General features: G+C 40.3%; 1 long non-coding RNA gene across 1 annotated transcript in view; it reads right to left on the bottom strand.

Annotated features, from left to right (window-relative positions):
- The window catches only part of LOC147584842 (uncharacterized), a 272050-nt gene extending 248084 nt beyond the window's left edge, over nt 1-23966 (bottom strand). Inside the window, exon 1 of the long non-coding RNA XR_015253815.1 lies at nt 23870-23966. This is a non-coding gene — a long non-coding RNA (uncharacterized LOC147584842). The remainder of the gene's footprint in view (nt 1-23869) is intronic.
- Nucleotides 23967-26123: the final 2157 nt, after the last annotated feature.

The following is a 26123-nucleotide window of genomic DNA, read 5'->3' as shown; positions in this document are numbered from 1 at the left end:
AGTGTAACCTTATACTTTAAAGAGCTAGAAAAAGAACAGGAAATAAAACCCAAAACCAGCAACCAGGAAACCTGCAAACTGGGAAATAATAAAGATTAAAGCAGAAATCAATGCTATCAAAAAACAAAACACAAACAAACAAACAATAAACAGTGTAACAAATAAATGAAACCAGGAGCTGGTTCTTTGAAAGAATTAACAAAATCAACAAACCCCTAGCCAGTTTGAGCAAAAAGAAAAAGGACCCAAATAAATAAAATCAAGAATCAAAGAGGAGAGACTACAAGCAACACTACAAAAATACAAACAATAATAAGAGAATATTATGAGCAATTATATGCCAATAAATTGGGCAATCTGGAAGATACGGACAAATTCTAGACACATCTAGACTACCAAAACTGAAACAGGAAGAAGTAGAAAATTTGAACAGACACATAACCAGTAAAGAAATTGAATTAGCGATCAAAAATCTCCCAAAAAACAAGAGTCCAGGGCCGGATGGCTTTCCAGAGGAATTCTACCAAACATTTAAAGAAGAGTTAACACCTATTCTTTTAAAGCTGTTCCAAAAAATAGAAATGGAAGGAGAACTTCCACACTCATTTTATGAGGCCAGCATGACCTTGATTCCAAAACCAGACAAAGACCCCACTAAAAAGGAGAACTACAAGACAATTTCCCTGATGAACATGGATGCGAAAGTCTCAGCAAGATACTAGCCAACCAGATCCAGCTATACATTAAAAAAATTATTCACTATGGTCAAGTGGGATTTCTTTCTGGGATGCAGGGGCTGGTTCACTATCTGCAAATCAATCAATGTGACACACCACATTAATAGAAGAAGAACCACATGGTCCTCTCAACATGCAGAGCCATTTGGCAAAACATAGTATCCTTCTTAATAAAAACCCTCAAAAAAGTAGGGATAGAAGGCACATACCTCAGGATCATAAAGGCCAAATATGAAAGACCCACAGATAATATCCGCAATGGGAAAAAACAGAGCTTTCCCCCTAAGGTCAGGAATGCGACAGGGGTGTTCACTCTAGCCACTGTTATTCAACATAGTATTGGAAGTCCTAGCTTCAGAAATCAAACAGCACAAAGAAATAAAAGGCATCCATATTGGCAAGGAAAACTCAAACTTTCACTCTCCGCAGATGATGTGATACTCCAAGTGGAAAACCCGAAAGATTCCACCAAAAAACTGCTAGAACTGATCCATGGATTCGGCAAAGTCGCAGGATATAAAATCAATGCACAGAAATTGGTTGCACTTCTATACACCAATAATGAAGCAACAGCAATAGAAATCAAGGAATCGATCCCATTTACAATTGCACCAAAAACCATAAAATACCTAGGAATAAACCTAAAAAGAAGTGAAAAATCTATATACTGAAAACTATAGAAAGCATATGAAAGAAATTGAAGGAGACACACGAAAAAGGAAAAATATTCCATGCTCCTGGAAGAACAAATATTGTTAAAATGTTGATACTACCCAAAGCAATCCACATAGTTGATGCGATCCCTATCAAAATTATACCATCATTCTTCACAGAACTAGAACAATCCTAAAATTTGTATGGAGCCAGAAAAGACCCCGAATAGCCAAAGCAACCCTGGAAAAGAAAACCATAGGTAGAGGCGTCATAATTCTGGATTTTAAGGTGTATTACAAAGCTGTAATCATCAAGGCAGTATGGTACTGGCACAAAAACAGACACTTAGATCAATGGAACCTAATAAAGAATCCAGAAATGGACCCACAAATGTATGACCAACCAATTTTGACAATGCAGGAAAGAATATCCAATGGAAAAAAGACAGTCTCTTCAGCAAATGGTGTTGGGAAACCTGGACAGTGACATGCAGAAGAATGAACCTGGACCACTTTCTTGCACCACATACAAAAATAAACTCAAAATTGATGAGAGACCTAAACATAAGATAGGAAGCCATCAAAATCCTAGAGAGAAAGCAGGCAAAAACCTCTTTGGCCATGGCTGCAGCAACTTCTTACTCAACACGTCTCCAGAGGCAAGGGAAACAAAAGCAAAAATTAATTATTAGGAGCTCATCAAGATGAAAAGATTCTGCACAGCTAAGGAAACAATCAACAAAACTAAAAGATAACTGATTGGGTGGGAGAAGATATTTGCAAACTCAACACTCAAAAAGCAAATAATCCAGTGAAGAAATGGGCAAAAGATATGAACGCTTTTTCAAAGAAAATATCCAGATGGCTAACAGACACATGAAAAGATGCTCAACATCACTCATCATCAGGGAAATACAAATCAAAACCACAATGAGATACCACCTCACACCTGTCAGAATGGCTAAAATTAACAACTCAGGAAACAACACATGTTGGAGAGCATGTAGAGAAAGAGGAACCCTTTTGCACTATTGGTGGGAATGCAAACTGGTGCAGCCACTCTAGAAAACAGTATGGAGGTTCCTCAAGAAATTAAAAACAGAACTACCCTATGACCCAGCATTTGCACTATTAGGTATTTATCCAAAGGACACAGGAGTGCTGATTCAAAGGGGCACATGCACCCAAACGTTTATAGCAGCACTATCAACAATAGCCAAATTATGGAAAGAGCCCAAATGTCCATCAACAGATGAATGGATAAAGATGTGGTGCATAGGGGTGCCTGGGTGGCGCAGTCGGTTAAGCGTCCGACTTCAGCCAGGTCACGATCTCGCGGTCCGTGAGTTCGAGCCCCGTGTCGGGCTCTGGGCTGATGGCTCAGAGCCTGGAGCCTGTTTCCGATTCTGTGTCTCCCTCTCTCTCTGCCCCTCCCCTGTTCATGCTCTGTCTCTCTCTGTCCCAAAAATAAATAAACGTTGAAAAAAAAAATTAAAAAAAAAAAAGATGTGTTGCATATATATAATGAGGATATATAATGAGGAGGATTACTCAGCGATCAAAAAGAATGAAATCTTGCCATGTGGAACAATGTGGATGAAATTAGAGAGTATTATGATAAATGAAATAAGTCAGAGAAAGACAAATGCCATATGACTTTACTCATATGAGGAACTTAAGATACAAAAGAGATGAACATAAAGGAAGGGAAGCAAAAGTAACATAAAAACAGGGAGGGGGACAAAACATAACAGACTCTTAAACACAGAGGACAAACTAAGGGTTCCTAGAGGGGTTGTGGGTACGGGGATGGGCTACATGGGCAAAGGGCATTAAGAAAAACACTTGTTGGGATGAGAACTGGGTGTTTTTTTTTTGTTTGTTTGTTTTTTGTTTTTTCAATGTTTATTTATTTTTGGGACAGAGAGAGACAGAGCATGAACAGGGGAGGGGCAGAGAGAGAGGGAGACACAGAATCGGAAACAGGCTCCAGGCTCTGAGCCATCAGCCCAGAGCCCGACGCAGGGCTCGAACCCACGGACCGCGAGATCGTGACCTGACTGAAGTCGGACGCTTAACCGACTGCACCACCCAGGCGCCCCAAACTGGGTGTTTAATGTAAGGGATGAATCAGTGGATTCTATTCCTGAAATCCTTTTTCCACTATATGCTAACTTGGAAATAAATTTTAAAAATACATAAAAATAAATAAATAAATAAATAAATAAATAAATAAATAAATAAATAAATAAATGCAGATTCCATAATAATAATAAAAAAGAAATTACCTGTCTTGGGGAGCTTGGGTGGCTTAGTTGGTTAAGCTTCTGACTTCGGCTCAGGTCATGATCTCAGAGTTCATGAGTTTGAGCCCCATGTCTGGGCTCAAACATGTTTGAGTCCTGTGTCTCCCTCTCTCTCTGCCCCTCCCCTGCTCATGCTCTACCTCTCTTTCTCAAAAATAAAGACACATTTTAAAAAATAATAAAAAAATAAAATAAAAACCCTCAAACCTTAAAAAAAATTACCTGTCTTCCCTTTATATTATATCAGAATTAAGTTATTATATTGACTTAGATGTGTTGGTAGATAATAATATCTATGAATTTAAATTCAGGTTTATAAAAATGATGCAAAATATTTTTATAATATAATTTACACACAGGGGCACCTGGGTGGCTCAGTTGGTTAAGCGTCCAACTTTGGCTCGGGTCATGATCTCATGTTTTGTGAGTTCGAGCCCCACATCAGGCTCTGTGCTAACAGCTAGGAGCCAGGAGCCTGCTTCAGATTTTGTGTCTCCTTCTGTCTCTGCCCCTCCCCCACTCACACTATAGCGCGCTCTCTCTCTCTCTCTCTCTCTCTCTCCCTCAAAAATAAATAAGGCTTAAAAAGTGTTTTTTTCAAGTAATTTAATCAACAAATGGTCCTCGGACAATTGGGTATCTACATGCAAAATAAAGAATTTGGGCCTCAGGGTGCCTGGGTAGCTCAGTTGGTTAAGCATCTGACTTTGGCTTGGGTCATGATCTCATATCTCATGGGTTTGAGCCCAGTGTTAGACTCTGTGCTGACAGCTCAGAGCCTTGAGCCTGCTTTGGATTGCCCTTCCCCCACTCATACTCTGTCTCCCTCTCTTTCTCAAAAATAAACATTTAAAAATTTAAAAAAAGAAGAATTGGGGCCTCTACCTCATACTATATACATAAATTAACTCAAAATAGGTCAACACCTAAATAAAACAACAAAAACCATAAAAAGCTTAGAAGGAATCATATGGTAAGTCTTCATGACCTTGAATGTGGCAATGGGTTTTTAGACGTGAATTTAGTGTCTAAGCCATCCGCTAGAAGTTTTAAGCCTTCAATAGACTCTAGAATTGCAAAATAGTTACATAAATCAGATGATACCGGTGCAATTGTTGTCTAGGTGGGGAGATGTATTCCTAGTGCTTTCTACTCTACCCTCTTCCCAGAATCCTTATTCAGGGTGACTATACTTTAAAAAAAAAACAACAGAAAATAATAAGTGTTGGGAAGATGTTGAAAAACTGGAACCCTCACACATTGCTGGTGAGAATATAAAATCGTGCAACCGCTATGGAAAACTGAGGGTTCCTCAAAATGCTGAATATAGCATCATCATATGTCACGGCAATTCCTCCCCTAGGTAAGTACTTAAGAGAATTGAAAACAGGTACTTGGGCAAATACACAAATGTTAACAGTAGCACTGTTCACAATAGTCAAAGGTGTAAACAACCCAAATATCTACTAACGGATGAATGATAAGCAAACTGTAGTATATACATATGATGGGATATTATTCAGCCATAAAAGGAAGTAAACTAATGATGGATGCTACAATGTGAATTAACACTGAAAAAAAAAATACACCAGGTTAAAGAAGACAGAAAGGTCACAGATTGTAGAATTCCACTTTTATGAAATACTTAAAATATGTAAGTCTATGGAGACAGGAAGCACATAGGTGGTTTCTAGGGAGGAGAGGAGGGGAAATGGGTAATGATTGCCTTGCAGGTATGAGGTTTTAGTATAGGGTGATAAAAATATTTTGAAACTTGATAGAGGTAGTTGCACAATGTTGCAAATGTACATGTCACTGAATTATTCACTTTAAAGTGGTTAATTTTATGTTATGTAAATATCACCTCAATTTTAAAAAGTGGGCGGTCCGATCCGCTGTAGAACCATTGTCCTAGCAGTCAAACACCCTGATTAATAACTGAACATATTGTTGGTTTTCCTAATTTGAGAGAAAGACTTTCTTGTAGATTATCTGAAGGATATTCGGTTAAGCACTTTATTTATCATGGCTAACAACGTATCTCAGAATACTTTAAATGAAAAGGACTTAAAGTGAGAGTCCTGCAGAGCAGAGTTCTCAGGCTGCAGGGGAAGCTCCTTTCCCTTTTCTTCTTGCTTCCATTAACTGTCTACTCAGCACCGGGGCTGCACCCCGAAGTGCATTGACGCAATGGGTGTCCACAGCCCAGCAAACAGCGAACCGAGACTCAGCTCCGTTTGTTACCATTCCTGGTTCATTTTACTGTCTCCGTGACAAACCTAATCACCAAACAGGTAACAGAAAGAATAATTGGTATTTGGCTAACCAGAAGTGAAGTCTGGAAGTAAAGTGAGAACTCCTGGCCTACGTTCTTGTGCTAATTAACGCACAAGGAAAATGCCCTCACGTAAGAACTAATAAACTCTGTTAACTGATCATTTTTGCCAGAGCTGGCACAGATCATGGCCCTTAGACATTAGCATGGCTCCTCAATCTGGGTTGCGCGGAGCGTCAAAATAGGCTGCAGCACTTGGCTTCCCCATACTGATCAGACAAGACCTTCGACTGAACTCCTCATGCTCTGATGCCAGACAGGGCATTAAACAGAGGCTCTAAAACACGTACATTGACATCAGTCCTGGAAAAATCATTCCTCATATCTCACCATGTGTCTCACGATAAACCTGGTCTACAATCCCTCCAAGTGCAGAGCAGAGTAACTGATGAGAAGAATGAGTCTCTGGAACACATGGTACTGAGGATTATGAACCAACAGGTGGGCTGACCGTTGTGGATGTGCCCACATGTTCAGAAGAACAAAGCCAATGAGTCATCATCTTTGATGGTCCCATACGCCAAATGTCTGATAGGGCACACGTCTTCCAGCCAGCACATGGTGAGGAGCTGCAATGATTAAAACTAACAGTAAAAACTACTCCCATTATTTTCTAAATATATCATAAGCCCGGAAACATTGTTCTTTTATATCTCTTCTCTTGGGCATCAGCTTTCCTTGACACCTAAAAGAAGTGGACATATCCCATGCCAACTTTCAGCTGCTTATTTCAGATCAGAATAGAAAGGGAATGTGTCTTCTCATCATCCCCACTCTCAAGGCACATGCTCCAGAAAGAGGGCTTCTGTGCCCCCCTCTTCGACACAGACAGGACAGAGAGCCTTGATGAGAGAATTAGCATACAAATGAAATGATCTGCAGATGCGGTGATGAAGTGGCTCAGAGCAAAGAGGGAAATTGCTTAGGGTTTTAGAGACCTGCTTAGCCTCCAAGCTCTCTCCGTCTGAATGGGAGACCTTCCCCTTTGCACCAATTCCTTGCTGTCCGCAAACCTGAGCTTCACTAAGCTGCATGACTAGATGAGAGCTAAGAGGGCAGACTGGGTCGAAGGTCTCTGAATTGACAATAACTGTGAGTATCTCAGATTTGTACTGAGCTCACCAACCTGTAAAGCATCACTGTTACATTTAGATTTGATACGGAAATACAACTCCAGTGAAAAGCCTTTACCTCCCTGGAGGCTCTGAACTGAGTCTTGCTTCAGACTCTGATCTGGAGAATGGGAGCATCTCCCCCAGAGAAACCTTTTTCCCAGCCCCAGGGAAGATGAACACTTCTTTCCATTCTGCAAAGGTCCTTGCTTCACTACAAGTTTCCAGGAGTCCATTAACCGTTTATTTTTATCAATACATCAAGTAAAATGATTTCTGAGCAGTGACGGAGACTATATAACCACACTGCAGTAAGAGATATTTCGATCAGAAAGAATGAAATTAAACACCATTAAAATTTCATGTTTTTTAATGTGCAAAATGCACCTAAAAGGGAAATAATATGATTCCAAGCACAGTAGGCAGGTATCATAAAAATAATCCTAAATACTATTGAAAATAGCCAGGTTGGGATAAAATGAATAGAGAAGGGTTCCCAAGAAAGCCAAAGGGCATTCGCTGATCTGCAATGGAAATTTTAAGATTGGTGAATCTTTTTATAAGAAAACAGATTTAGAAAGAATGAAGTGACTGCCTGATATCAGCTATATCTCATAGGTGCATAATCTCATCCTACATAATAATCTAGAAAGCTGATGCATTTTCACATTTGCCTTCTTGCATATTCCCCAAGAGAACCTACTGTATGAATGACAAGCATTTTATAGGTTTTATGTTCTTGCCTAGTCCAAACCTGTTAAGTAGCTACTGGTATTCCTATTTCATAAATGATCTTGAGCAAAGTTATCTGCTTTCTTAGCTATTAGTGGGGAAGCTAATAGTCTGACCCAGCTCTACTCCCTGAACCCCATGTTCTTTCTAACCAGCAAGTTGCAATTAACTCCTTCGTGTCCAGAGACCGATGTCCAAGTTGACTAGGAATCTTGGGTTTGCAATCACATGTGACCGACCCATCTCACCTTCAGACGATGGAATGAAAATTGTGGCCAAATGCACCCTAAGTGTCCTCTAACTTTCTCCCTGGTTAAGTAAATAGGGCACTCCAGAAGCAGAATTTGCTAAGAACCACAGACACATAGCTATCAATCCAGCCTCCCTGAATTTAAAGAGTATATGGTCTAGTCAATCATTCTACAACTATTTATGGTGGGGAACTGGTGACACAAAGAGTTCCCTGAGGGAGCCAGAGAGGGAGGCAGCCTTCAGACCCTACAGCTGGAAGAGATTTGAGGGATGATTCGGCCGTTAGAGTTGTTCTCCGATGACGCCATGAGGGATTCTGGCCCGTTCATTCCACCACACTCCACTTTCACTCTCAGAGATGTTTTTCATATTTATGCCTAAAGTTAACGCACAGTCCCAAAAGTCATCGTCTTTGGTAAAATGCACACTCTTCAGAGAATGTTCATTTCCTGGTATCTAAGAGAAATATTTATGTTCCCAAGGAGGTACAAATATAACTTCTGGAAACATTTTCAGAAGAATTTAAACACTGGAAACAATACAAATATCTGCCAATAAAACTGTTACATGAATTATTAAATGGCCAAGTTATGGAATATTATTTGTTAGCTTAAAAGAATGAGGTGGATCTGTATAGCTATTCAGAAAGATTTCCAAAATACATAAACAAAATGTGAGTTATAATATGTATACACACACACACCATACGATCCCCTATACACAAACCAACACAAAAATGGAGCCTATATATCTGTGTGTGTGTACATCTAGTATGTCAACATTGAAAGTGATCTAAAGTGATGCACACCAGACTGTTACGACTAATTATTTATAAAGAAGGTAGTGGGAATGATGGGGTGGGGGGGGGGGGGAGATAATTTCACTCTTTAACTTCTGATTATCTATTTATTAGACTTTTTAAAAGATGTTTATTTATTTAGTTTTGAGAGAGACAGACAGAGAATCCCAAGCAGGCTCTGCCCCATCAGCACAGAGCTTGATGTGAGGCTTGAACTCATGAACCATGAGATCATGGCCTGGGCTGAAATCAAGAATCAGATGTTTAACTGACTGAGCCACCCAGGTGCCCCTTATATGACTTTTTTTTTTTTTAATTTTTTTTTTCCTTTTTTTTTCAACGTTTTTATTTATTTTTGGGACAGAGAGAGACAGAGCATGAACGGGGGAGGGGCAGAGAGAGAGGGAGACACAGAATCGGAAACAGGCTCCAGGCTCCGAGCCATCAGCCCAGAGCCTGACGCGGGGCTCGAACTCACGGACCGCGAGATCGTGACCTGGCTGAAGTCGGACGCTTAACCGACTGCGCCACCCAGGCGCCCCTATGACTTTTTAAAATAATATGAATATATTAATATATTTACTGTATGCACTTGTTCAGAACAGTCTGTTTTTGTTTCTGTTTTTTTTTTTTTTTTTTTTTTTACCCAAGTGTTACCTTTTTAAAATGCAAGGAATTATTGAAGGAAAAAAGACATAGTAGATCTAGATGCCAGATGAGTGTTCCAATTACCACTATGTAACTCTAGGTGAGTGATACACACACACACACACACACACACACACACACACACACGGAAGTGAGTCTCTTAAAGGTTATTAAATGTGTTCATGAGCAACAGAACGAGATCAAATTAAATGCACTCTTCACTGTAAGTAAAGGTATAGAAGTATCAAAGGAGAAGAAAGGGAAAGTAATATATAACATAAAAATCTAGTGGCTTTGTGGATTTTCCTCCATGTTATTTTAGCCTTGTTGCATGAAGTGGAACATACACTTAGAAGCAGCTGCGTCCTCAGTATGAGTCTGGTGCTAGCCCAAACCCAGAAGCAGACCTTGAATTCAAGTCAGTATCACCTGGGCTCCAAATTGCTATGGCAGCAATAGCTCTTGGCCTTTTTACTTAAGAATATCGTGTAAATGATGGGGCACCTGGGTGGCATAGTTGGTTGAGCGTCCGACTTCAGCCCAGGTCATGATCTCACAGTCTGTGAGTTCGAGCCCCGTGCCGGGCTCTGTGCTGACAGCTCAGAGCCTGGAGCCTGCTTCAGATTTTGTGTCTGCCCCTCCCCTGTCCCTGCTCATGCTCTGTCTCTCTCTGTCTCAAAAATAAATAAAAACATTTAAAAAATTAAAAAAAAAAAAGAATATCATGTCAATGAAACAATGCACTGAAGGCACAAAAATGCCTTGAGTTAAATTAATTTTGGAAGCCATACAGTAATGATAACATCAAGACCTACTTCTTGTTGAGAGCCATCCATGTGCTGGGTCTGAACTGATGTGTTTGACATAAGTCAACTAATTTCGTCCTCATGACACCCCTGTGAAGGCAATTGCCCCTATTTTATAGAATCAGCAATCAAAGAGGCTAGAACTTGAAGGGATCTGAGATATGGAAGTTAAATTGCTTCTTTTAAAAAGAATCTAGTACATATAGGAAAACAAGCCCTAGAGAGATTGAGTGATTTGTCCTAAGCTAGATGGAAACAGAACGCAGGCCATTGGAGCCTTAACTCTCTCATTCCATGGTAGCACCTCACGGAATAGCGGACACTCTGTCCTCTACCCCTCTCTCACAGAGTTGAGTCAGGCACCATGATAAAATCTATTTTTCTTTGAAAAGATCAGCTAGAACAGGAATACAGGTATTGCAGATAAAATGAAGCCAAACCTTCATCAGTAAACACAACTCCTCCATCATCATTTAGTTGATCACGATTCTGTAGCTGCCCCAGAGCACACAACTCATCCGCTTTTCCACCAACTACTTCTTTCACAAAATGAAATTAATTTCGTGCACCCTGAAACGTCTTTGATGTTCCCAAGTCATGCTGATGATTTATTCTTATGAAGACATATACAACCTTCCCAAAATGTTAACTTGCTTCAAAGAAATATGGATGTGTTGCATCAGATTGTATATCTATTAATTAGAAGGTTTCCACCTAAGCAATCAGCAATGAGGCTTTCTCATTACTGTCATCACCACTGCATGTGCCAGCTGAGCATGTATCCTGAATCCACCCAGCACTGTGCCAGCACGGATGTCTGCGTTAGTCATTAGGGCAGTGTGGTAAATATGAGTTTGGGTCATGACTGTTGGGGGTTAGTTTATGATGAGGTGAAAAAAGATGGGAATGGAGAAGTGAGAAACACGGTGTGCTAACAAGATAGCTGTGTCAGGCAGGGTAAAAACTACATTTTGGCAGAACAGGAATTAGAGTCACTGGGAAAAAAGTTGTGAAAAACACAACATGTAAAATGGGTATAAGAAAGGAATGTTAAACTACACCCAGACAACGGCTAAAAGCCTCCTACAAAGTGCATCTGGTGAAGACTCTCCTGTCACAGTCACCAAACACTGGCTGCCAAAGTTTGTCCCCTCCCTGCTACATTTCATCTTATACCCTGGATGGGGCCACTATACTTCTCGCACTGCCCTGCTGCCCACACATGCCCCAGAAAGGACTCCATATAGCTCCTCTTTATTGGAACCCAAGCTCCCAATTTTCAGTCTAGAAAGTTGCTTCTGATTAGTAGTGTCTGGATCATATGTCCTCTCCCTAGCAGCAAGAGTCGGGGACATCAAGGACCCGACACTTTAGCTTCTATAGTGGGAAGCAGGCTTTTCTTCTGGGCACTGGAGAATTCTGAACATTTCCCAAATGTGGGAAGGGAGTATAGATGCTGGATATCAAAAAAGGTGGATGCTACATGTCCATGTAGTAGTCTCTTTGGATGCTCAACGTAATAGAGAGATTTATTTTGAAGGAAAATAAGGAAGCAAGAAATGCTTCTGTTTCAATCAGGTAACTGTATTCCCTACCACTAAAAATGAGCTTATCCTCATCTCCAAAGTAGGACAACCTAAAGTATAGTTAATAAATTTAGCTCCAAAACCTGGAACTCTGGATGATGTCCATTTTCCTACTAACTTTGTCATGCTACTATCTCAATATCTTATAACCTATGGGTTAAACCACAGAGTTAAAATCATCAGCACATCCTTTTATAAAATAGTAGAACAGGAATAGAAATAAGATATGTGATTCAAATACATGAAAACATATGTGTTTCAACAAGAAAAAAAATTATGTAGATGCTATAATCCTCATTTCTGCACTACTCACAGGTCATATTTTTTTTAATGACTCCTCTATTTTACCAATTCTATTTCTTCCATTGTGCTTAACCAACATGTCAACTACTTGGGATTCTTTATTATGGATGATGACCTCATTATGGAAGGAATCAGAGCCATGGGTAACCTCGATTGGGTTATCAAAAATTCATTAATTTTTCCTACTTGACTTGGTCAAGTAGGAGGTAACATAGCAGATCACCTGAGGTTCCATTCAAACTCCTCTCTATATCATTAAGAGTATCAACCTATTTCCTCTTGGAAATCATAATCAGTCACCTCAACCAACACCAAAATCCTCATCTCTTCTTTCTTGTCCATTTGTTAATCAGCAAGAAAAACCTGAAATGATCAGATGACAGCCTCAATTTCCATTTCAATGGAACTATTGTGTTCCCTCGTGGAAATATCCTTAAAACCAAAGAGAATAAGGCTGTTGAACCCAAGTAAAGCCCTTATCTCTGTAATAATGTCCTCTTTGTTCAGGAACCCATTGAGAAAGTACTGGAAAGAGTAGAGAATATAGTTAATTGACATTCACAAAGCCAGACATTTTGCCTCTTTGATTATGAGCATCCTCCAAATTCTTACACTTTGACCCTTTTCAAAAACTCCATAATTCTCCAAGAATTAGGAGTTCAATCGTCTTCCATGTTCCTAACTCCTAAGAGGACCATTAGGAATAATCAATGATTGATTGTCGACTGTTAACTACTCTTTCCTTCCAGGCAAAATACTTTAATGATTATACACTGGGAGAATTTTCACTTTTTATTTTGCTTAGGTGTCACCCCAACTGAGTCTGTAATTCTACGGAAGCCAGTTTCTGGAGTTCATATATCATGCAGGTTCTTCTACAATTAAGACTAAATTTCTTTTCTCTTCAGTTAACTGGTTAAAGAGAATTCTCAATGAGGCTAAAAGAGTGAATTGAAGCAGAAGTACAGGTTCCTTTTTGGGATTCTGTGGGGAGAGTCATTGTACCTGTTTGTAATGTCATTATGGGGTTCTCAATAATATTTGGTCTTCTCTTTGCTCAAGATACTCAGGGCTTTTGAAATGACATAGGTATGTGTGGGAATCCAGTGAAATGCTGGGACTATCACAGTGGTTTAAGCCAGGTCTCTGGGCACCAGATCAGGTGGTGTTTGAAGTGTACAAATCCTTTCTTTCAGTTTATAAACCACCTCATCTCATTGGTTCCAGAGCTCCAGATCCCTGAAGGGCCACTATAACAAACTAACATGTTTGAGCTACCACATTAAATCAAATCTAAAATAACATTCTGTTCTCTTAAGTCTATCTCTAAATACATTTACAACATATTCCTCACACTTTAGCCTGTGTATAGGTATATAAGTCTTCTCCTCCTGGAGGGCACTTTGTGATGAGCACTGGGTGTTGTACATAAGTGATGAATCACTATATTCTAAACCTGGAACTAATATTTCGCTATATGTTAACTATCTGGAATTTAAACAAAACCCTGGAAAAAATGTCTTCTCCTGGGTTAGATTTTGTAATAGACTCTCTATGCTATGTTGACATATACCTCTAGTTTATTGGTATGGAAGTAAGAGCATGATACACAGTGACTTTGCATTTCAGGGTATCATTACTCTTCAAAAAGGTAGATACAGCTTTAATAGATGGGGGAAAGGATGGATTCTTGGCTGATAAAGAAGGATCAGCAGATGTTGAGTCAATCCAAGTCTCATGACCCCTCCATTACTTTTTGTTCCAGGGCTTGTCCTCACTCTGCATCAACGCTTTGACTCTTACGTAAGTGACCTGGTAAGGCTGAAAACTTAACAGCTTTGTAATACTGTATCTGGATCCAAGTCTATAGATTTTATTTATTGATTTCAGCCCAATGGCTATAAGACTTGAGAGGGTTTTTGGTTGTTGCTGTTTTTGTTTTGTTTTTAGCACAGTGATAGGAAGGATCTGGTTTTAAATTAAAGTAGATGAGCATTGAGAAAACGTCTACCATTCTCTTTCCTAACCTCTTGGGAGGTGAAATAGAACCCTGACCCACAGTTTGCAGCAACCAATCCAGGAAGTCAAACCACAACTTCTGTAGTGATCAGCCCAAAGCAGCCTGGACTTGATTAATAAGTGATACCTTCCCTAATACTTGCCCATTACCCTCAATTGGTACTTTATTCCATATAAATACTGGTGATGTTTTTGTTTGGGTGGGGGGGGGGCTATTTCTGGACTTTTCTTTATTAAGTTTTACTATTTTAATTCCAATACTGTTGATATTTTAATTAGTTTCTTGGTCATTGAGTGTGTAATCATCAAATTCCCATCTCCAAATATTGACTGAATTTTCACTGCCTTCAGCCCCAACCAGGTCAGATGATCTTAGATTGCCTGATTATCTTTAAAGTCTATTTGCCTGCAACCATTGCTGTGCTTGTCAAGTTTCTGTCTCCAGCTGATTCTAGAAGAAAAGAAAATGAGAAGAGAGAAGAGAAAAACAATAAAAAATGAAAATAAAAAAAGAGAAGAGAAATTGCAAAGAAGATACTGAATAGTTTTGAACCAGCCAGAAAAGCAGGCTTGGAAAATGAGCAGAAATGGGAAAGATTAAGAGCAAACAACATCACACTCCCTATTCCTCCCATCTTCTCCCAAGAAAACATTGCTCAGTGAGGACACTGTTCCTGCCACTACTGTCACTATCAGCAACGGACATAAGATGCCATAGTTATCATTGCCTCCAGCGATTGCTGAAACCCAATTTTGTTGTGATTGCTGCTGTTACTTATTCCCCAGTAGGACTCTCTGTAGCCCCCCCACCTCTTCATCTGCCTACCTCTTGATTTAAGCTCTATAGCTGATGTTTCTGATTGGTGAATCAGTACTCTTCACATGCTCATGCTCCAAGAGAAAAGAAAACCCATAGCTGGAATTTTCAACTTCCACAGGGTTAGAGTATATTTGTTTTCCATATAGACTTACAAGGTAGGAAATTTTCAAACATAAGAGTTCAAACGCCAGATAGATGAAAAATGATGGTAAACATCTATTATGGGGGGAGGGCAGGGGTGCAGTCACTTGATTTCTTGTGTTGGGGAAACCAAGGACCACATGAACCAGACTGAGAACCAAGTCCCATCAATATCCAGTAACATGAGGCTCTATACACCAGCTAATGTTACCCTCAGGAAAAGAAAGAAATCAATGTACAATTATTATTTTTAAAACAGTATTTTTACTGTATCATGGTTATGATTTAAATGACATTATTCAGAGTTTTCCCACATTGTTCATCATTTGATGACAAAAATGGAAAATTCTGATCCTTTTGCTTTTTTTTTTAAATTTTTCAGTCTGGAAGAGGGCTACACATTTGATTTCAACTGATTGATCTGGTATTTCTCTTCCCGTGTCTTTTTGCTCGTTTCCTCTATGTTATTTCTGCAAGTAGGGCCTATTTTTAAAATTCATTGTTTCCACATTTTTTTTAAAAACGTCATACTATTTCTGTTTTAAGATTGATAAAAGTCTGATAAAAGTCAATTTTCTCCTAAGGAGTGTACAATTACCATTGCATCTGGGTCAGAGGACCTGCCTTCCATTTGTCTCACTGACAATGCTCCTCATGAAAAAATCTTCCTCAGACATTTCTAATTCAGAACAAAGGACATTTAGGGAACGACTTACTCAAAGTATATTCCTCATTCAGAGAAAAAAATACATCAATTTCCTAGTTTCACATCTCTGATATTTCCAGGTTTTCCTTCAGTGCCATAAGGCTTGCTCTTACAACTCTCTGTATGTACATCCTATCTCTTCATTATAGTATCTTGCATTTATATAATGTTCCACATCATCGCAACCGCACATATAAAGAAGCAGGCATTCAATGAGATTAAACAACTTGCCCTAAACCTTACAAACAGCATATGGCAGAGTCCAGATTCAAGTACATATGGCAGAACCAAGATTCAAGATTCCACATCTCTGTGCTTCCTAGTCTACACAGGCTTGACATATGCACCTGCTCAGTAGATGTTGTTGGATGCAAGAGGAACTTGATAAGTAGAATCAAAATGCATCAAATTATTTTGTGTTCTCTATATAGCCTCTGGTTATTTGAGTCTGGGGAATTGAAATCCACTGATTCACATTTTGCTATTGATGCTGACGAAATGCTAAACATCCAGATTTCCTGAAAATTCAAATTCACTGACAGCCCAGGTAATTTTTATCATTCAGAGAAGTTTCAGAAACACTATCTTTAGCCAACCAACTACCAGGAAAACATGAAGGTTTGGTCTAATGAGACCAATGAGTCTAATGAGAATAGGGTTGGATGTCATGAGAGACCCAGTGCATATTTTGAGCCGTATCATCTGGGTCCTGATGCAAAGTGAAAATGTCAGTCAACTAGTGGGAAGATCTTTCCCTTTTATAGCAATGGCTTCTATCTTTGCTGATTTGTAAAACTCCAAAAAAGAAACTGGATGATTTTTCCTCCATTTCATATGTATTTGTTGGTCTTCTAGAGACATAGCCTAAGTCATATAAAACTTGATTGCATCTGCAAAAATCTCTGAATCTACATAAGATGACAATTGGAGATCCTGGGTGGACATGAACTTGGGAAGCCTAGTACAGAAGTTAAGTAATACTTGTTCAGAGAAGGCATAAAATGGTCAGATCTCATGCTGTGGACTGTGCTGAGAAGCACATGCAGAAAATTTCTTTGTAGGATGATCCCTCCCTCAGTGTTTGAGTTACAAACTGGTATTGTTCACTCCAGAGAAAGTAAGCGACTCTTCGCACACAATTCTTTTGTGTTCCTCCTTCCTGATTACCACTTTTCCCGATCAAGTATTTCTACAGTCTAGTTAACTAGATGCACACTTACAGTTTTAACAATTTTCCCTACCCCAACCTTCGTATTTCTTTATCCTCTTGGAAGCAGTGCATTTTGTCAGAGAGACTAGCATTCCAGAAATCCAGTAAGACTTCTCAGTTGTCAAGGATTGGTAATGAATACAATTCCTGGGGAGCCCCTCCCCGGGACTTTTGCTAAACGAATTCAACTTGCAAGATAAATCCCCCTCTATCGCTTCTTTCCCAAAGATACTATTCGTATGATAGCTGGTTTAAATGAGTGCACAGGCATAGTCAGAGGAAGAAAGAGACAAAGTTGTATGAAGAGGGGCATATTGCTTTGTTTCGTTGGTGATTAGAAAGTGTGGGGTGTGTGTGTGTGTGTGCGCGTGCGCACGCGTGTGTGCATGCACATGTGCTTGAGGCCAGGTCATGTTCACTCCCAAGATTCAGGCATGTCTGAGCTTCTCTCACAGGACAGGGGAAGGTGGCTTCTGAAATTGCTTCTGTCAGAATGACTGAGGATTCTCCTGAGAAAAGAGGCCAAGCCCAGTCAGATGAACCTTCAGTGTTGGGGACAAAAGGGGATTCAGAGGGTAAGATCTGCCCCGCCACTGGTCTGGGCTCTTCTCTGAATCATGTGATGGAGGCAGAGAGTAGTGAGAAGGTTATGTATAAAAATATATATAAAAAAAAAAAAGTTTCCCTAAAGCCCCTTTATCTTAATCAGTTTGAGTTACTATAACAGTATACCAGAGACTGGTATTATACATAACACAGTTTTTTTTCTCACAGTTCCAGGGACCGGAAGTCCTAGACCAGAGTGCCAGGATGGTCAGGTTCTAGCGAGCACTCCCTCCTCTGCGTTGCAGACTGCTATTCTGTATACATTTCACGTCCTCACCGGGGCTGAGGGGAAGAGGGTGCGAGAGCTCTCTGGGGTCTTATAAGGGCACTAATCCCATGCATGAGGGCTTTACCCTCACGACCTAATCACCTCACTTTCAGATGCCATCATATTGGGATGAGGCTTCAACCAATGAACGGGAGGACACAAAGATTCAGTCCATAGCACCTTGTAAGGTACGAGATCATACACACAGCACTGGTTTGGAGGCGCCTTAGTAAAGCAGAAAGCAGTAAAGGAAAAGAGGCCTTTGTCTCCACTTCGCAGGCTCAGGGACCTCAGCACCTGTGAGAAACTACTGGGCCTGGTGGGCTCCAGAGGGGTCAGGAAGACGCAGTGGGATCCAGCAGACCCCAAAGCAGCAGTGACACCCAGAAGAGGTAGCAACAGCATACGACAACAACGTTGCAGTGGCTGGTAGAAATCTAGCTGAGTGGCACAAAAGAAAAGAACTAGCAGGCATCTTGCGGCATGTTATCAGACAGGCCGCTATACTTGGACTGCCAACTTATGTGAGATTATTTCTAGAGATCTACCAAAATACGTGTGTATGTATTTGTCTCACTTATTCCTGTGTTTAATTACTTGTCTCCCATGGATCAGTTAGAAAAGCATTCGGTAGCAAGAAAACCTAATTGCCCAAATGTCTGGCACATGGTTTCTATAACAAGCCATCCTTAAATGAGTGCTAGCTAACAAGTGCTACTCTGAATCTGATTTGTGGACAAGCGCCTGCTGTTACAAGTCCACGATAAAATAATCACACGAATCGAGAGCGTGTAGATGCTTTGATGGCATGCGGACAGTATGGTAACGTTAAAGCACAAGATCGATGGACTTGTCTCACCGAACGGGGTGAAGACCAAAATTATTCAACCTCAAAGGATTAGGAATAAATTGGTCATTGTCCTGACCACAGGACATTAATTGGAGGAATGTGATTCAAGGTTCATTTTGTGGCTCAGAGCTCTTTCCAGCTTTCTCCTCTGCTATCCACTGATTTTGACTGTGTCCTGCTTATCCCGAGAGTCACAAAATGACTTCTGTAGCTCCAAGTATCACATCCTCACACCAAAACCCCACAACGGAAAGAAGGGCTGGACATAGAAAAGGTTTCTATGTCCTAAGGCCCTCTTTTTTCATTTAGGAAGAAAATCCTCCCGGAATACTTCTGGAAAACATTTCCTTGCATTGCTTAGCTACAGAGTACACTGGGATACTGAGCTTCTAGCAAAGAGAAGTGGGATTACAATGATTGTGTTAGGCTAATTATAACATAGCCCCTGAATCTGACCAAGGGTCTGCCCTTCCCTGAGATCAAAAGACTTCCTCCTACTACCTGAACTAATTATGGTGCTATGTGAGAGCATATTCAATGGTTGTTGAATGGCAACAAACAATTTCTGGGAACCTCCATTAAGATATGGGCTCCATGAGGGGTGCCTGGGTGGCTCAGTCGGTTAAGTGACCGACTCCAGCCTAAGGCATGATCTTGTGGTCTGTGAGTTCAAGCCCTGCATCAGGCTGTGTGCTGAGAGCTCAGAGTCTGGAGCCTGCTTCACATTCTGTGTCTCCCTTTCTCTCTGCCTGCCTCTCTCTCTCTCTCTCTCTTTCTCTCTCTCTCAAAAATGAATAAACATAAAAACAAATTTAGGAAGAAGATACAGGCTCCATGAAAATAAGCACTGCTAATCCCCAGTGCTCAGCATATGCCTGGTATATACCAGGTTCTCATGACAACTAAATATAATGGTGGAATAGTATTTAGCCTATCTGAATGATCAGTCTTTATAATATCAAGCATCAAAGTATTTGGGAGCATCTTATCCCTCCATCTCACTTCATCTCCCTTTCTTCCCATCTCCTTGTCCTAGATCTTAATATAGGTACCATATTCTCCCTGTTCCAGTCAAGATTCTTGGATGCAATGACCATAGGCTCTGAGTCATAGCCCAGAAAGTGCTTCTACTTCTCACTAAAACCACATCTCTCCATATTCTTAAACTCTGAAAATGAATTTGTTCCATTTTAACACTCACCAAAAATCATAGGTCTTAAAATGTCCAGTTGTATTCAGCTCTGACATGTAAAAAGTTTGCAAGTTATCACTCCTGTCCTTACAACAAGAAAAGGCTGGACAAGGAAAAACCAGTGTCTTTTCTTAGATCTACTAGGGAACTGAGGCCACAGGGCAATCTGCCACTCTAAAATCTAGAAAGTCAGGTGAATCCAGCAGTCAAAGCCAAGAACTGCTTATGTGGAGCAGAAGCTACTAGAGTCATACTAGTGGGAACACTTAAGTGGACATTTTGATGAATTGCTGGAGACTGAGGGTGCAGTAACATGAGAATTTCCTTGATACTGTGGTCTTGGGAGGGAGCACACTTTGGGCTTTATCTCCATCAGTCCTACCAAGTTGTCCATGAGTTAAAGAGCCGATAAAATATTCCCTCTCAGGGGCACCTGGGTGGCTCCGTTAGTTGAGCATCTGACTTGATCTCAGCTCAGAGCATGATCTCAGGGTTTGTGGGTTCGAGTTCCCTGTCAGGCTCTGTGCTGACAGTGTGGAGCCATTTGGGATTCTCTCTCTCTCTCTCTCTCTCTCTCTCTCTGTCCCTCCCCTGATCATGCTCTCTCTATCTCAAAATAAATAAGGTTTAAAAAAATTTTTAAAGATTCCTTCCCAGCTCTGGCATGAAAGATGAGGAATAATGCTTATGAAAGAGGCCCAGCCTTCGGCCTTCTCTCCAGGGGGAAAGACTTTACCAGAGACTTGTCCTACATGTGTGGGAGATGGTCCTCTGAATCTTATCCTCTTCTAGCCTCTTTGTCTTACCTAAGGGGCCTGGGGAAGGAAACTATAAGAAACTCTTGTGGTCATAGGCTATAGACACAGGCCCAATAAAAATACTGAGATTTAACTGGAAGATTCTAGAATGCTCCTTCTCTCGCATCCCTGTTCCACCACATGAACAGGGCTCTAGTATAATAAGAGTGAATTAGAGTGAAAAAGTTGCAGAACACACACTCTTTCAGGGAAGTATTTACAGAATCCCAAAGTCAAGAATGGAGACAGAAAAATAAGGACATTAAAAGAACTTGAAACTTCTGGAACCCACAACTACAGCAAACATTAAACACAGCCCAGCTCCTAGCCAGTTTAACATAAACCTCATGCTAAAGGCTATTTACCTCATTTCCTATTACCTGATACATAATATGTAGATTGCAACAAAAAATTACAAGCCAGGCCAAAAGGTGTGAAAAAACATTTTTGAAGAGACAAAGCAAGTATCAGAACCAAACTCAGAAATGTCACAGATGTTAGAATTATAAAATCATTAGTAAATCTAACTAATACGTTAAGGTCTGGGATGGCAAAATTAGATAATATGCAAAAGGAGATGGATGATGTAAGCAGAAAGAAACTGTAAGAAAGAAGTGAGAATAAGTCCTAGCAATCAAAAACACTAATGGAAAGGAAGATTGCCTTGGATGAGCTCCATAGTAAACTGCACACACCTGAGGAAAGAATCAATGAGTTTGTATAGGGGTCAATATAAATTTCCTAAAATGAAAATCTAAAAGAAACTAATAGTAAGAAGAACAATAACAAAAAGTGTATACGATGGGAATCCCAGATGGAGACTAAGGAAGAAAGGGAACAATCCCTATCAGAATACCAAGACCATTTTTTCACAGAACGAAAACAAATAATCCTAAAATTTGTATGGCACCACGGTAGACGTCTAATAGCCAAAGAAATCTTGAAAAAGAAGAACAAAGCTGGAGGTTGTCACCGTCCTAGATTGCAAGATATACTACACAGCTGTAACAGTATGGTACTGGCACAAAAACAGACACACAGATCAATGGAACTAAATGGAGAGCCCAGAAATAAATTCACACTTATGTGGTCAATTAATCTACAATGAAGGAGGCAAGAATATACAACGGGGAGGGGCGCCTGGGTGGCTCAGTCAGCTGAGCGCCCGACTCTTGATATCAGCTCAGGTCATGATCTCAAGGGTTGGTGGGATCAAACCCTGAGTTGGGTTCTGCGCTGACAGTGGGGAGACTACTTGGAATTCTCTCTCTACCTCTCTTTCTGCTCCTCCTCCGTTCACACGCTTGCACTCTTTTTCTCTCTCTAAATAAACATCTTAAAAAATGAATAGGGAAAAGATGGTCTCTTCAATAAATGGTGTTAGGAAAACTGGATAGTTACATGCAAAAGAATGAAATGGGACCACTTTCTTATGCCATATACAAAAATAAACTCGAAATGGACTAAAAACCTAAAGATAAGACCTGAAACCATGAAACTTCTCAAAGAAAATATGGTAGTAAACTCTTGGACATCAGCCTTAGCAATATTTTTCTGGATCATCTCCTTAGGCAAGAAAAATGAAAGCAAAAAAGGAACTATTGGGAGTACACCAAGGTAAAAAAGAGTTTGCAGTGAAGGAAACTATCAACAAAATACAAGGCAATCTATTGAATGGGAAAGATATTTTCAAATGACATATTCAATAAAGATTTAATATCCAAAACAAATGGAGAACTAATACAACTCCATACCAAAAAAAAAAAAAAAATCTGTTTTTTAAAAATGGTCAGGGGACCTAAATAGACAATTTTTCAAAGAAGACACAGAGATGACCAACAAACATATGAAATGATGCTTAACATCATTAATCCGCAGGGAAATGCAAATCACAGCCACAATGAGATATCACCCCACATCTGTCAGAATAGCTTGTATAAAACACACACGCGTGCACACACGTGCGCACGCACACACACAAAGGAATATGGTGTTAGCAAGCATGTGGAAAGAAGGGAACCCTCACGCACTGTTGGTAGAAATGTAAATTGGTGCAGCCACTATGGACGACAGTATGGAGGTTCCTCAAAAAGTTAAAAATAGAAATATCCTATGAGCCAGTACATCCACTTCTGGGTATTTACCGAAAGAAAACAACAACACTAATTGGAGAAGATACATGCATTATCCCCATGTTTATTGCAGCATTATTTCCAACAGCCAAGATACAGAAGCAACCCAAGTGTCTGTCAACAGATGAATGGATAAAAAAGAAGTGGTACACAGACACAGGAATATTACTTGGCCATAAAAAAGAATGAGATCATGCCATTACACCAACATGGATGGACTTAGAGGGTGTTACGGTAAATCAAGGAAGTCAGGCAGAAAAAGACAAATACCACGGGATTTCAGTTATATATGGGCTATAAAACAAGCAATCAAAACAGAAAAAAAAAAAAAAACCACAGCATAAACTGGTGGTTGCCAAAGGGGAGGGGATAGGGTCATGAGTGAAATAGGTGAAGAGAGTTAAAAGGCAAAATTCCAATTATAAAATAAATAAGTCGCACAGATGAAAAGTAGAGCATCAGGAATATAGTTCATAATACTGTAATAATTTTGTATGGTGACAGAGGATACACTTACCATGGTAAGCATTTCATAATATATATATATAACTCAATCAGTATGTGGTACCCCTGAAGCTAATATAATATTGTATGGTGAACTGTGCTTCAACTGACAAAAAGAGAACAAAAACATATTTAAAGAAATAAGAGTTGAGAACCACTCAAAATTTATGACAAGCAGTAAACCACAGATTCAGGACACTCAGAGTAATCACACACACACACACACACACACACACACACACACCCCAAAAAGCACACTTAGATATCTCATATTCAGACTGCAGAAAACCAAAGTCAAAGAGACAACTTTGCAAGGGCCCACAAGCTGGTGGGGGTCGGGATCAGCACCCCTTACCTGCAGAGAAGCAGTGACAGGAGGTACAGCGGCTTTCTGCTGGAGACCCGGCAAGCATTTCTCTCTCTTTCCCCCCTCCCGGGAAGATGACTGCCTTCTGGAAGAGGCCAGCCTGGTCCGGGTGGGTGGAGCGCAGGGTTTCCCAGGAAGGCAAACCCCGCACAGCTGGAGCCGGCAGGTTGCCAGGTTGCTCTCTGAGGCTTCCGGTGTGTGTGGGGGGGGAGTAAATTTGGAAGGGCAGGGAGAGAATGGATAGCTCAGAGGACCGGAGGATCAGGCCCAAGGTGCCGCAGCTGCAGCCACTCTTCTGGGAGGAAGCCTGATCTCCCAGGACCTTGAGGTTCTACGGGGCTGCAGGCGAGACCTGGGATGACATGCATCTGGGTGCCTTGAGTGTTGGAGGTCCCCGGCCTCACACTCTTCCACAAGGACTTTGGCCTAGGCCACCTAGCAAGCAAACCCCAGTCCTTGCCAAAGGCTCATCCGTCGCTGCCCACAGGGTGCCTCACCCCTCAGGCCTGGCCAGGTGTAGAGGAACCCGCTCTAGCTCAGGTGGTGCCCAAGTTCCCACGGCTGGTCCGAGGATGCAAACTGAGCATGCTCAGGCAACAAATCCATCGCCTTCTTGGAGGCCTGAGGCCCCAGGGCAGCCACACGGTCCTCCACTGGGGAACCCCGGGGCCTCAATGTGACCCGCCAAGGTCCAAGCTGTAGCAACCCAAACCTACTGTTCCATTGCACAGCCTCAGCTGCAAGGTGTCCCAGGAGACTTATAATGTGACATCCTGGATGGGATCCGGCAACAGAAATGACATTAGAAAAAAAAAAAAAACTCAGTTTTTTTTTTTTTTTTCCTGAACTCTGTTCAGGAATATAATTAATAACAGTGTATTAATATTGATTCATTAACTGTGGCAGATATACCACACGAATGTAAGATGTTAATAATAAAGGAAACTGGGTCTGGGATATATGGGAACACTCTCTCTCTCTCTCTCTCTCTCTCTATATATATATATATATATTTTAAGGGTATTTATTTATTTATTTATTTATTTTTGAGAGAGAGAGAGAGAGAGAAAACACGAACGAGTGAGCAATGGGCAGAGAGAGGAGAGAGAGAGAGAGAGAGCGCGCGCGCGCACGCGCGCAAAGTGGGGCTCAAACTCAGGAATCGTGAGATCGTGACCTGAGCAGAAGTTGGATGCTTAACCAACGGAGTCACCCAGGTGCCCCTCTCTGAATAATTTTTGCAGTAATTCTGTAAATCTAAAACTGTTTGAAAATATAAAATTAATCTAAAAATCTCTCATTGATATTTAAATGAGCTGCAAACGTAATGGATAACCAAAAATCACATTAGTAACAGATTTTTCTCATACAGATATCAAACTTTGTCTAAGCTTTTTTTAATGATTGATTTTTAGTGTGGATTTCACATGCGCTTTAACACATGGCTTAAACATGTGGGTTTTCAGGGCTGTGTCATTCGTAGGTGTTCCATACCTGTGTCAGCAGGAAACTTCTCTGTGACAGCCACCATTAGCATGCCTGTTCTCCCCTTACAGAGGGTTTTGGAGGCTTGAATATTGATCAATTACAATATTGATCAAGTAATATTGAATATTAATCACAATTACTTTGTGATTCTTTAACTCCTAATTCCTTATGAAACTTCTAGATTCTCCTTACTGTATGATAAATGGCTTGGCTCTTGGATATTACATGTCTTTCTCTTGTTTTCCTTTTTAAAAATATTAAGTCAATAAAGAACTATCTTTCATTTCTTACCTGCTATTGGAAAAATGACAATTCAACCAACTTTTGGTTACAGTATCTTACTGCTATAAATTCCTTCATTTCTTCCCTCTGTCTCCCATTTTCAGATATTTGAGACAACGATGCCTGCTTAGAGAATGACAATAGATTGGAATCACCTGAAAAGCAACACACGTTAAACTCTATTAAATCACCATTTCAAATCCCCCCGATGAAAATTAAAATATTTGGATAATCTTCAAAATATCTCATTTGAACAATGTCAGGCATCAAAAATGTTTAGGCACAATTTACCCAGCACCAGTGCAAAGTGATAAGGATTTCTGGGTTATGTAAATCAACACAGGGATAATAGTTACTAATTCTCAACATAGAGATAGCCACAGATGCGGTTTCATGTCCTAGAACTTGCATCTTCTTGTCAAATGGTACCAACAAGTGGTCTATGTTGTTTGATCACTGAAAATTTCCAAGT

This window comes from Puma concolor, chromosome A1 (assembly GCF_028749965.1).
Source record: "Puma concolor isolate L17-30 chromosome A1, mPumCon1.1.hap2, whole genome shotgun sequence".
NCBI lineage: Eukaryota > Metazoa > Chordata > Mammalia > Carnivora > Felidae > Puma > Puma concolor.
Note: the sequence above shows the minus strand (reverse complement) of the source record. Positions and strands in the feature narration are given on the sequence as shown.